Source organism: Musca autumnalis, unplaced genomic scaffold (genome assembly GCF_047663935.1).
Source record: "Musca autumnalis isolate F117 unplaced genomic scaffold, ASM4766393v1 scaffold_1, whole genome shotgun sequence".
NCBI lineage: Eukaryota > Metazoa > Arthropoda > Insecta > Diptera > Muscidae > Musca > Musca autumnalis.
In genome coordinates this window covers 299,137,850-299,149,320 of record NW_027411644.1, presented here as the reverse complement: position 1 = coordinate 299,149,320, position 11,471 = coordinate 299,137,850, and the positions used below count along the sequence as shown (strand labels likewise).

The window sequence follows — 11,471 nt, the reverse complement described above, 5'->3', positions numbered from 1 at the left end:
TGGGCATAATTATAAAAAAAATGCATCTTTTCCAGCTTATGTTTGTACGGGAAAAAAATAAATAAAATTTTCTTGTAGTTTGTTTATTTTTGCGGCCGGCAATATGGAGGCCACCTACACACACGCACATATTCCAACCGATAAAAAAAAAAAATGTTGAACAACGTAGAGATGGAATTGTGACGAAAGCCAGGTTTGCCTAATACCCCATGAAAACCTCCAGTTCTTGGTTTGATGAGGATGTGGGCAATTTTTAGTTGAGTTTCTTTCCGATTGTTGATCAAAATTTGTTTTGTTATGTAGGGAGACGAAAGTTCAATAAATGTATGTGGTGGTTGGCTGCACAAATGTTTTGATGTCAGCTGTCAACTTGAGTTTGCAGACCAGCTGTCAAATTCAACCGTACTAAACAGTACAGGGTAGCCCAAATAATTATAACTGCCAGCGCTGAATGCAAACGGTTGGTGTCATGGCGTTTGGCGTATGTTTAGAAAATGGGGGATTTTGAATTCATACGTTTGAAAGAAAGAGAAAAACGGTTGAAACTGATAATTTATTGGAAGAATGTCTGTTTGGGAAAATGCACCTATAAAAGGTAAAAATGAAGAGTAATCATCCATATTTAAAGTGGAATTTTCTGAGTGCGGACGTAAATGTTGTGCTATTGTTGGCTATAAAACGGTAGAAAATAAAAACTTGAGTGAATAATAAAAAGACTTTGAAGGTTTAACACTTGTGACAACCAAAATTCATGCCGTAGACTACAATCAAGAAAGTGAGTGTCATGTTTTTTTTAAAAAAGAAGACAAATTAAAGAGCAAAAAGCTTAAGGAAATTTTATTTTGTTCATAGGTAGTCCATGAATCACAGTGTGTGCCTGTGTCATACGCATAATCAGATCTCAAGTGATTTATCAAGCATTGCCGTTTATAATACTACTAACATCAAGGTAGGAAAACGTATTGTATCCCCTGAAATTATCAACAAAAGTTGCAAAATCAAAGAATTTAAATTTCATGCGACAATTTACGCTCCGCAACTCCATACGCTGGCAGTCTGTGGCGATACAAATTACGTAACACCCTGTTACATACATCTCTGCGTGCTGAGTGCTAAAAGACAGCTGCTTAAGTATTGTAGCAGTGTCCCGAACCCAGTTTTGACCAGCTATCAGCTGTTTGAATAAAACTGCAGTAATTGCAAGAATAGTCTGCACATCATATAGTCGTATGTCAGTTGGCCACTCAAAGTGGAATACGAGAAATAAAACTGATATAATCAGTGCGAGCGCTGCATGTGAAGCAGACTTTTAGGCTCAAATTTGCGGAATTCGCCCAGAAAACTTTAAATTCATATCTTTTAGTTAAGTATATGTATTATTATTAGTATATGTAGTTTATTTTTATGTTTATTTGTTTCTCTTAAATTTTGACCATTTATTTAATTTTTTTTATTAGTATTTAATTTTGTTATATCTATTTCTTTTTTGGTTCTTGAAAATATTGTGAGGGACGTTACAAGCGTAATAGATAGGGGTTTTTCTATAATTGTTTAGAGACTTTGAATGTCTCAGATATTACGATCACCACTTAATTGAGCTCGATTAGGTAGGGACAGTAAGATTACAAGAAATATTAGGGAAATTTCCCGAAACCACCCCAATTCCGTACGATTGTAGGTTCCAAATTTCGAGTAAAGAAAGTAAAGATTTTTGATATTAATTTTTTTTGTTTCACGACAAGTCGTTATCATGTTTTATTGACTGTTAGGATTAAGAATAATCTATTAATTATAGACTTATGTTTTATATAATAAAAATGTTTGATTTTTGAGTATTGATAAGAAAATGAATATGGAATAGTGTTGTTATTTTAGGGAGGGAAGGGGCTGCATGAGGGAGGTGTATGGGTAGAGGGAGCTAATGGGGTCCATAACAAAAATGAGGTAGGAATCTATATGGACCACGGATGGGTGGGTCGAGTGTGGATCGTGGCCACCAATCGATCCTATTCTCCAAGAGTGTTCTCCGTAAGTGTTTAGTGTATTGTCATGTGTTTGTTCTTGTGGTAATGTATCAAAATATGATGTTAGGCCCTGGGTTTTAGTTGGATGGGTTAAGAATCGCCCTGAGAGGTTACCGAGGAGCTACCGGAAGATCCAAATTAGCACCCGTATGGGGTCATAACAGAAATGGCGCCCAAATCAAACGTACCTCCTAGGTCTAAGTAGATTGTAATAGGAGTAAGAGAAAGCGTAAGTGCAGAAAAGCGAGGCACTTAGAAATAGCCCAAAATAGAATAAATAGACCAAAAGATCTAGTCCAAAGCTAATCTTGTCTAGTCTATATTGCAGCCAGGTCTATCGATATAGGCTCTGTATAAATGTGCAATATTAGATATAGGTATATTAGTTTTAGGATAGACTTCCTTTAAGGGTCATGTGCAATCTCTAGTTGTCTTTTTTGTAACTATGAATGTTTGTATCGACCTGTGCTTTGTTAAGAGTAGATTTTGTTTTGTCTTGTAGGGTACCCTGATATAGGATAGTTGTATGGAAAAAGTGATAGCCGTTGCGGGAACCACTATGACCGTAAGACAGAGTGTCATTTACCAGAAACTCATGAAAGCTTGTTTTTTTTTAAAGTATAGGAAAATATTGCCATGGGATTACTATCCAAAAAGGGGTATTTCGTTTAGTATATGTATATGTTGACTAGGGCATTTTTGGAGAATAAGTTACACTCATTGAAAAAAAGTATGTACAATAAAAATCGGTGTTGCAAATACCAATTCAAAAATTCATCACAGAGCCAAATGCTAGTGAGTTTTAATACAACAAGCTAATGATGATTTTTGTTAAAGTGAATAATGATTGTTGGTATTGCAACATGATCAATAACTCCTAACATACAACCCCCTCTGAAAAAAACAGCCTATACTCCCTTATTAAATGAAAAAAATTAATTACATTAAATTTGAAAATAATATATTTAGATAGCTAAGGGATAGAAAAAAGTGAATGCAGATATAAAAAGAACCTTAAGTGTTTCTATATACATGACATTTACAGAAATAGTCTATATCACAAGATTGACAGAATATAATAGTTTTAAAGGTTTTTAATCAAGTTTTCAAAATAGCGATTTTAGCACAACCAGTACAGTAAGCACTTGTTAAGTTGACTATAGGTGAAAATAGATTCTCGCAGACAGAACATTCTTCCAATCTTAGTTATTAACTGCTAGGAAAGTATAACTAGGGACGGTTTTAAGGGGCATGCTAACGCGATCGGCCAGCAAAAGAAATTTGCCACCAACTTTCGGTACAAATAACGAACATCATAACCTTGCACCTAAAAAGAAAAAAATGGCAGAAAACCAAATTAATACTGTAAACTTAGATGGGACAATCAGGGACTTATCTGCTACGATAATTCAGCGGTCAGGACAGGATAATGTGAACACGCAACCTCCACCACAGGCGCATGTGGGAGCGGATAATGGGGCTGAGAGGTTCTCAACTCCAGACCAATCACGACAACCAACTGACAAATACCTAGAAACAAAGATGAAAAAGATCATTAGCAATGAGATAAGCGACATGAAAAGGACATTAGATACCTTAGTTAAAACCGTTCAAAGTATGAGTATGAATAATAAGGAAACAGCTTCCATGCCCAGTACTTCACGGGCTAATGAAAACATCCCTCCACCGCAGTTGCCAGAGGTGTCGAATGGGGCCTCTCATTCTAGTGTTCCACCATCGGGAACATCTTCTTCCAATGGAAATTGCTATCCACCATTGTTCCATAACGACATGATCAGGATTAGGGTGGACAAATTTGGCATTAACTTTGACGGGAATTCGCAGAAGCTCACTGTTGAAGAATTCATATTTAGGTTGGAAAGTCTGCAAGCTCAGTATGGGATCCCCTGGGACGAAATTCTGAGGGATTTCCGGATTTTAATATCGGGGCCCGTGCTAGAGTGGTTCTGGCAGACGCAAAAGATGCGCACATTCACTTCGTGGATACAATTAAAAGACGCATTATTGGTCCAATATCGAAATACCAAATCGTCATTCGAAGCTATGCGTGATTTGGTAGAGCGCAAACAGCTGCCAAACGAAACCATCGATGCATATTTTCATGTCATGGGTCAGTTAAGATCGCGTTTAGTTCATCCTATAACAGACCTAGATATGGTAAATATGATAAAAGTTAATGTCAAAGAAAATATTAAGATGATTGTTTACCCCATGCAAATAGCCACTGTTGAGAGGTTGAGGGAGGAATGTAAAGGAGCCGAAAAGAACTTCCCAAAACGCGATTCCAGGCCGATTCAGCCTCAGCAACGTATGGGAAGGCAAGTAAACGAGGTAGTTTTCGACGAATACGACTATGAAGAGCCAAATTCCCCAGAGACAGTTGTGGAAAAAGTTTCAGCAGTGCGTCTAAACCAGCAGCAGAATCGAGTAATTGTGTGTTGGAATTGCCGAATGACAGGACATATGTTTGTAGAATGCCCATCCACAGAACGGAAACTCTTTTGTTATAGGTGTGGTAGGCCGAGGACCACAACTCCTCATTGCCCAAATTGTCAGTCGGGAAACTCCAAGAGGGGCGTGGAGACGACGGGGGAGACACGTCCGAGAGAGGACCCCGAGAATACAGCCCAATAAAAATAAAGCCACGACAAATCCTGGAAGAAATAAAAGAAAAAGATATAGGAAATAAGGACAAAGTAGTATATCCAGGTCAGAGACATTATTTATCACTAGAAGATCGAAAAAAGAACTACGAAGAAACAAGGGCCAGAATTTTTGGGGAATCTTCAACTGAACCCCATGTCCCGAAGCGAATATTAAAAATTCGACACAAGACCACTGAAAAACGAAAGATGAAACGATTAATGGCAGAATCAATTACTCGAGCTGAGTCAAATAAAAATGATCCCAGAATGTATGTGGAAATCGGAATAAAAGGAAGAATTTTAAAAGGGTTACTGGACAGTGGGGCTTCGGTCAGCTTATTGGGAAAAGATTGTCGAGAATTGGTAGACGATTTGGGTATGGATATTATACCTGTTTTCCATAACGTGACGACAGCAAGTGGTCGTAGTTTTAGAGTTCTGGGAAAGATAGAATGTGAGGTAGATTTCAATCAAAAACGACGATATATGACCATCTATTTATGTCCAGATCTGGAGCAAATGTTGTATCTAGGAATAGATTTTTGGCAAGAGTTTGACCTAGTCCCAGAGGTATTGAAAATTAGCGAATTGGATATAGAAAAAGTGACTGAAGAATTCACAACTTCTAGCACTGAACATCGGCTTAAACCACATAACCTCACAGAAGACCAAAAAGCAAAACTTAATGACGTCATAAAGGAATTTGATACGTTTGAAGAGAAAGGTTTAGGAAGAACCAAGCTCGAAAAACATACCATTAAGTTGATAGAGGGGGCAGAGCCGGTGAAGGATAGACATTATCCTATGTCGCCTGCTGTCCAAGCAATTACTTACGAAGAGGTTGATAAGATGCTCCAACTTAAGGTTATAGAGGAAAGCGAGAGTCCCTGGAGCAACCGAACCACCGTGGTGAGGAAGCCCGGGAAGAATCGTTTCTGCCTCGATGCTAGGAAGTTGAATCGATTAACGGAGAAGGATGCTTATCCTCTCCAGAACATCGACGGAATACTCAGTAGGATTGATGAAACGGTTTTTATCAGTAGTGTCGACTTGAAATTTGCCTTCTGGCAAATCGAGTTAGACGAAGACAGCAAGAAGTACACGGCCTTTACTGTACTGGGACGACCTTTGTACCAGTTTCGCGTAATGCCCTTTGGCTTATGCAATGCTGCGCAAAGATTGTGCCGGCTAATGGACAAGGTCGTCCCCAGCAGATTGAAGGAAAACGTCTTCGTCTATCTCGATGACCTCTTGGTCATTTCAAGCGACTTTGAGCAGCATTTAGAACTTTTAAAGGAAGTTGCACAATGCCTCAAAAATGCAAATTTAACCATTGGACTTAAAAAGTCACAATTCTGCTTCCAAGAGCTTAAGTACCTAGGTTTTATCATAGGGGGAGGAATGTTGAAGACAGACCCCGAAAAGGTGGAAGCCATAAAGAAGATAGCGGTACCCAGAAATCCTAGAGAAGTTCGCAGTTTCTTGGGAACGGCAGGATGGTACCGTCGGTTCATCCGAGATTTTGCGACCATCTCTGCCCCACTGACGGACATGTTAAAGAAGAACAAAAAATTCACTATGAGCAAAGAAGCCATTACAGCCTTTGACAATTTGAAAAGAGCATTAATAAGTGCCCCTGTGCTTAGACATGCAGATTTTAAGAAGAGGTTCTACATTCAGTGTGATGCCTCGGAATACGGTATCGGGGCCGTACTGTTCCAGCTGAGTGACCACGGAGACGAGCACCCGATCGCTTTTTACTCCCAGAAGTTAAACTCAAGTCAAAAAAATTACAGTGTAACCGAAAAGGAGTGTCTAGCGGCTGTTATGGCAGTGAAGAAGTTCCGACCTTATGTCGAATTAATGGACTTTACTGTCATAACAGACCATGCTAGCCTCCAATGGTTAATGAACTTGAAAGACTTGAGCGGTCGTCTCGCCCGTTGGTCACTCCAGTTACAGCATTACCGCTTCGAGATAGAACACAGAAAGGGGAAAGACAATGTAGTGGCAGACACCTTGTCGAGGCTTCCAACGATTGAGGAGCTTGAAATGGACAAAATCCTCGACTTTGACATGAATGAGTTTCAAAAAGACTGTTATGAAGAATTGAAGAAAACAATACTAGACAATAAGGAGAGGCTACCGGATCTTAAGGTTCAAGGAGGGCTAGTATACAAGAGAATGAGACCGAATAATGAAGATGAGTTTGGGGAATATGAATGGAGATTGTGGGTTCCAGAATCTTTAACTCACGATCTGATACAAAAGGCACATGATTTGCCCACTTCAGCCCACTGTGGTATTGCAAAAACACTTGGTCGCCTAAGAGAAAAATATTATTGGCCCAATATGACGTCACAAGTGCGTCAATATGTAGGCAAATGCACGACGTGCAAAGAGACTAAAAACGCAAACTATAATACCCAAACCACCATCGGAAACGAAGTTAAAACCGAACGACCTTTCCAAAAGCTTTATATTGATTTTTTGGGGAAATACCCACGTTCGAAGAGTGGCAATGCTTATATTTTCATAGTAGTAGACCACTTTTCGAAGTTCGTGTTCTTGAAATCCATGAAAGAAGCGACTGCAAATAATGTAGTCAAGTTTTTGGTGGAAGAGGTATTTAGGAAGTTCGGTGTCCCAGAAACTATCCATAGTGATAATGGGGCACAATTTGTCTCCAAACAATTTAAAGATCTGATAACGGCATACCAAATAAAACATTTACAAACGGCCCCATACTCACCCCAATCGAACGCCTCAGAACGGGTTAATCAATCCGTTCTGGCGGCGATTCGTGCATATATGGAGAAAGATCATAGGGATTGGGATCTCTATTTAACGGAGATCGAATGTGCGCTGCGAACGGCAGTACATTCGGCCACCGGTGTAACACCCTTTTTTGCCTTATTCGGCTATCACATGTTCCTGAAAGGAACTGATTATGATTTGGCCAAGAAATTAAAATCTTTAACTGACCACGAGATCCTTAATATAGATAAAAGCGATCGTTTGCAGTTAATTCGGGAAAAAATTAAACAAAATATGCATAATGCATATGAAGCAAGTGCGAAAAGGTATAACCAGAGGGTCAAGGTAACAAGGTTCATGCCTGGGCAGGAAGTTTTTCGCCGAAACTATGTATTAAGCGACTTCCAAAAGAACATTAACGCGAAATTTGCGCGAAAATTCACGAAATGTAGAATATCGAAAACGATTGGCAATAACATGTATGAGCTTGAGGACCTTCAAGGTCGGCCGTTAGGTATAGCTCATGCCAAGGACCTCAAGAGGTGATAACCAACTGTGATAGGCTGTTTTATGGCAAACGAAAACGACTGTGATATTAGTATTAGTAACTATGTGCAATATAGGATAGGTAATTATTTGATTTAATTATACAAGTAATTATTTTTGGTGCATGTCCTATATGTCATAGTTCTAAGAAAATAAGCAAAGGAACTTACCAGCAGATCCTGGGAACAATACGAACCCAAAGCAGTCGAAGCAATAAAACTCGGGCCGTCAAATCACAAGGTTGAATCCACTAGGGGGTCTGGAAAATAACATATACCCAAAGTAAATGATCACATAATTTGTCAAAATTACACTATACTTCCCTAAAATATGTTTTTATGCCCGGCCAATGAGACCTCAGGGTGTGGGAGTTCCCCACGTTGGGACGCATGCATAATTAGAATCACGATTTGTTCATAGTTCTGCCTTTTTGAGGCGATTACCAATCCCTATCAGAGACGAACAAACCCTCCGCACACCGGTTCTTCCTGCGCAGGCTCGTAATAGCCGGAGTTTTGTTGCGGGACGGGTATTAGACCGAGACAATTCAATTATTAAAAAAAATCCATCACCCTAAAGTGGTTACACTGTGTGGGAAATGGATTAGCTTTCTTGGCATTGAGGCGGAAGCGTGTTTCAGGAGCGACCCTTCGCTGCATCAGTCCAGGAAGGCGGCACAGAAGACAAACACAGACCAATGCATCTAAAATCCACCAAAAAACACAGATGAACTAAATTAATTCTGGTCAGAATATGTTTGTTTTGGTTTTCTTCACAAAAACAGCACTATTGTGAATGATCAAGCTGGTTGTATGCAAACACACATACAAATGCTTGGTTAAAACCAATGGGGACAAACCTTAAGGATGGATGGCCTAGCAGCAATCAGCTCATGTCGGGATGGGCATAATTATAAAAAAAATGCATCTTTTCCAGCTTATGTTTGTACGGGAAAAAAATAAATAAAATTTTCTTGTAGTTTGTTTATTTTTGCGGCCGGCAATATGGAGGCCACCTACACACACGCACATATTCCAACCGATAAAAAAAAAAAATGTTGAACAACGTAGAGATGGAATTGTGACGAAAGCCAGGTTTGCCTAATACCCCATGAAAACCTCCAGTTCTTGGTTTGATGAGGATGTGGGCAATTTTTAGTTGAGTTTCTTTCCGATTGTTGATCAAAATTTGTTTTGTTATGTAGGGAGACGAAAGTTCAATAAATGTATGTGGTGGTTGGCTGCACAAATGTTTTGATGTCAGCTGTCAACTTGAGTTTGCAGACCAGCTGTCAAATTCAACCGTACTAAACAGTACAGGGTAGCCCAAATAATTATAACTGCCAGCGCTGAATGCAAACGGTTGGTGTCATGGCGTTTGGCGTATGTTTAGAAAATGGGGGATTTTGAATTCATACGTTTGAAAGAAAGAGAAAAACGGTTGAAACTGATAATTTATTGGAAGAATGTCTGTTTGGGAAAATGCACCTATAAAAGGTAAAAATGAAGAGTAATCATCCATATTTAAAGTGGAATTTTCTGAGTGCGGACGTAAATGTTGTGCTATTGTTGGCTATAAAACGGTAGAAAATAAAAACTTGAGTGAATAATAAAAAGACTTTGAAGGTTTAACACTTGTGACAACCAAAATTCATGCCGTAGACTACAATCAAGAAAGTGAGTGTCATGTTTTTTTTAAAAAAGAAGACAAATTAAAGAGCAAAAAGCTTAAGGAAATTTTATTTTGTTCATAGGTAGTCCATGAATCACAGTGTGTGCCTGTGTCATACGCATAATCAGATCTCAAGTGATTTATCAAGCATTGCCGTTTATAATACTACTAACATCAAGGTAGGAAAACGTATTGTATCCCCTGAAATTATCAACAAAAGTTGCAAAATCAAAGAATTTAAATTTCATGCGACAATTTACGCTCCGCAACTCCATACGCTGGCAGTCTGTGGCGATACAAATTACGTAACACCCTGTTACATACATCTCTGCGTGCTGAGTGCTAAAAGACAGCTGCTTAAGTATTGTAGCAGTGTCCCGAACCCAGTTTTGACCAGCTATCAGCTGTTTGAATAAAACTGCAGTAATTGCAAGAATAGTCTGCACATCATATAGTCGTATGTCAGTTGGCCACTCAAAGTGGAATACGAGAAATAAAACTGATATAATCAGTGCGAGCGCTGCATGTGAAGCAGACTTTTAGGCTCAAATTTGCGGAATTCGCCCAGAAAACTTTAAATTCATATCTTTTAGTTAAGTATATGTATTATTATTAGTATATGTAGTTTATTTTTATGTTTATTTGTTTCTCTTAAATTTTGACCATTTATTTAATTTTTTTTATTAGTATTTAATTTTGTTATATCTATTTCTTTTTTGGTTCTTGAAAATATTGTGAGGGACGTTACAAGCGTAATAGATAGGGGTTTTTCTATAATTGTTTAGAGACTTTGAATGTCTCAGATATTACGATCACCACTTAATTGAGCTCGATTAGGTAGGGACAGTAAGATTACAAGAAATATTAGGGAAATTTCCCGAAACCACCCCAATTCCGTACGATTGTAGGTTCCAAATTTCGAGTAAAGAAAGTAAAGATTTTTGATATTAATTTTTTTTGTTTCACGACAAGTCGTTATCATGTTTTATTGACTGTTAGGATTAAGAATAATCTATTAATTATAGACTTATGTTTTATATAATAAAAATGTTTGATTTTTGAGTATTGATAAGAAAATGAATATGGAATAGTGTTGTTATTTTAGGGAGGGAAGGGGCTGCATGAGGGAGGTGTATGGGTAGAGGGAGCTAATGGGGTCCATAACAAAAATGAGGTAGGAATCTATATGGACCACGGATGGGTGGGTCGAGTGTGGATCGTGGCCACCAATCGATCCTATTCTCCAAGAGTGTTCTCCGTAAGTGTTTAGTGTATTGTCATGTGTTTGTTCTTGTGGTAATGTATCAAAATATGATGTTAGGCCCTGGGTTTTAGTTGGATGGGTTAAGAATCGCCCTGAGAGGTTACCGAGGAGCTACCGGAAGATCCAAATTAGCACCCGTATGGGGTCATAACATCATTCAATAAAACATTTTAGTCCATAATTCTCTTTTAAATATCGTTCATGGTTCCTCTTTTCTACATTGATTGTTTTGTGTGTGTCAGTTTGTGATGCTTGCGTTAACGCAGCTTGTGTGAGTTTGTTTGTGTGCAAAAAATTGTGGTGGTTTTCTGAACGTGGTGGTGGTGATTTTGAATATGAACGAAAGAAGCAAAAAGAACCAGGGAAGCTAAAATAACGAGATGAACGATATGATCTACTGAACGATATGAGCTACTGAACGACATGACCTATTGAACGATATCAGCTAACTGGACCATTGATTGTGTTGTGTGTGATAATTTGTGATGCTTGCGCTAACGCAGCGTGTGTGAGTTTGTTCGTGTGCATAAAAATGGAGTTGGT

The 11,471-nt window shown here is 38.6% G+C and overlaps 2 long non-coding RNA genes across 2 annotated transcripts; both read left to right on the top strand.

The window, feature by feature from the left end:
• The first annotated feature begins 381 nt into the window (after window positions 1-381).
• LOC141389805 (uncharacterized) lies at window positions 382-1,847 on the top strand. The gene is made up of 2 exons (XR_012409179.1): window positions 382-775; window positions 853-1,847. It is a non-coding gene; the product is annotated as an uncharacterized lncRNA (long non-coding RNA).
• Window positions 1,848-9,275: 7,428 nt separating this feature from the next.
• LOC141389804 (uncharacterized) lies at window positions 9,276-10,741 on the top strand. The gene is made up of 2 exons (XR_012409178.1): window positions 9,276-9,669; window positions 9,747-10,741. It is a non-coding gene; the product is annotated as an uncharacterized lncRNA (long non-coding RNA).
• The last annotated feature ends 730 nt before the right edge of the window (window positions 10,742-11,471 follow it).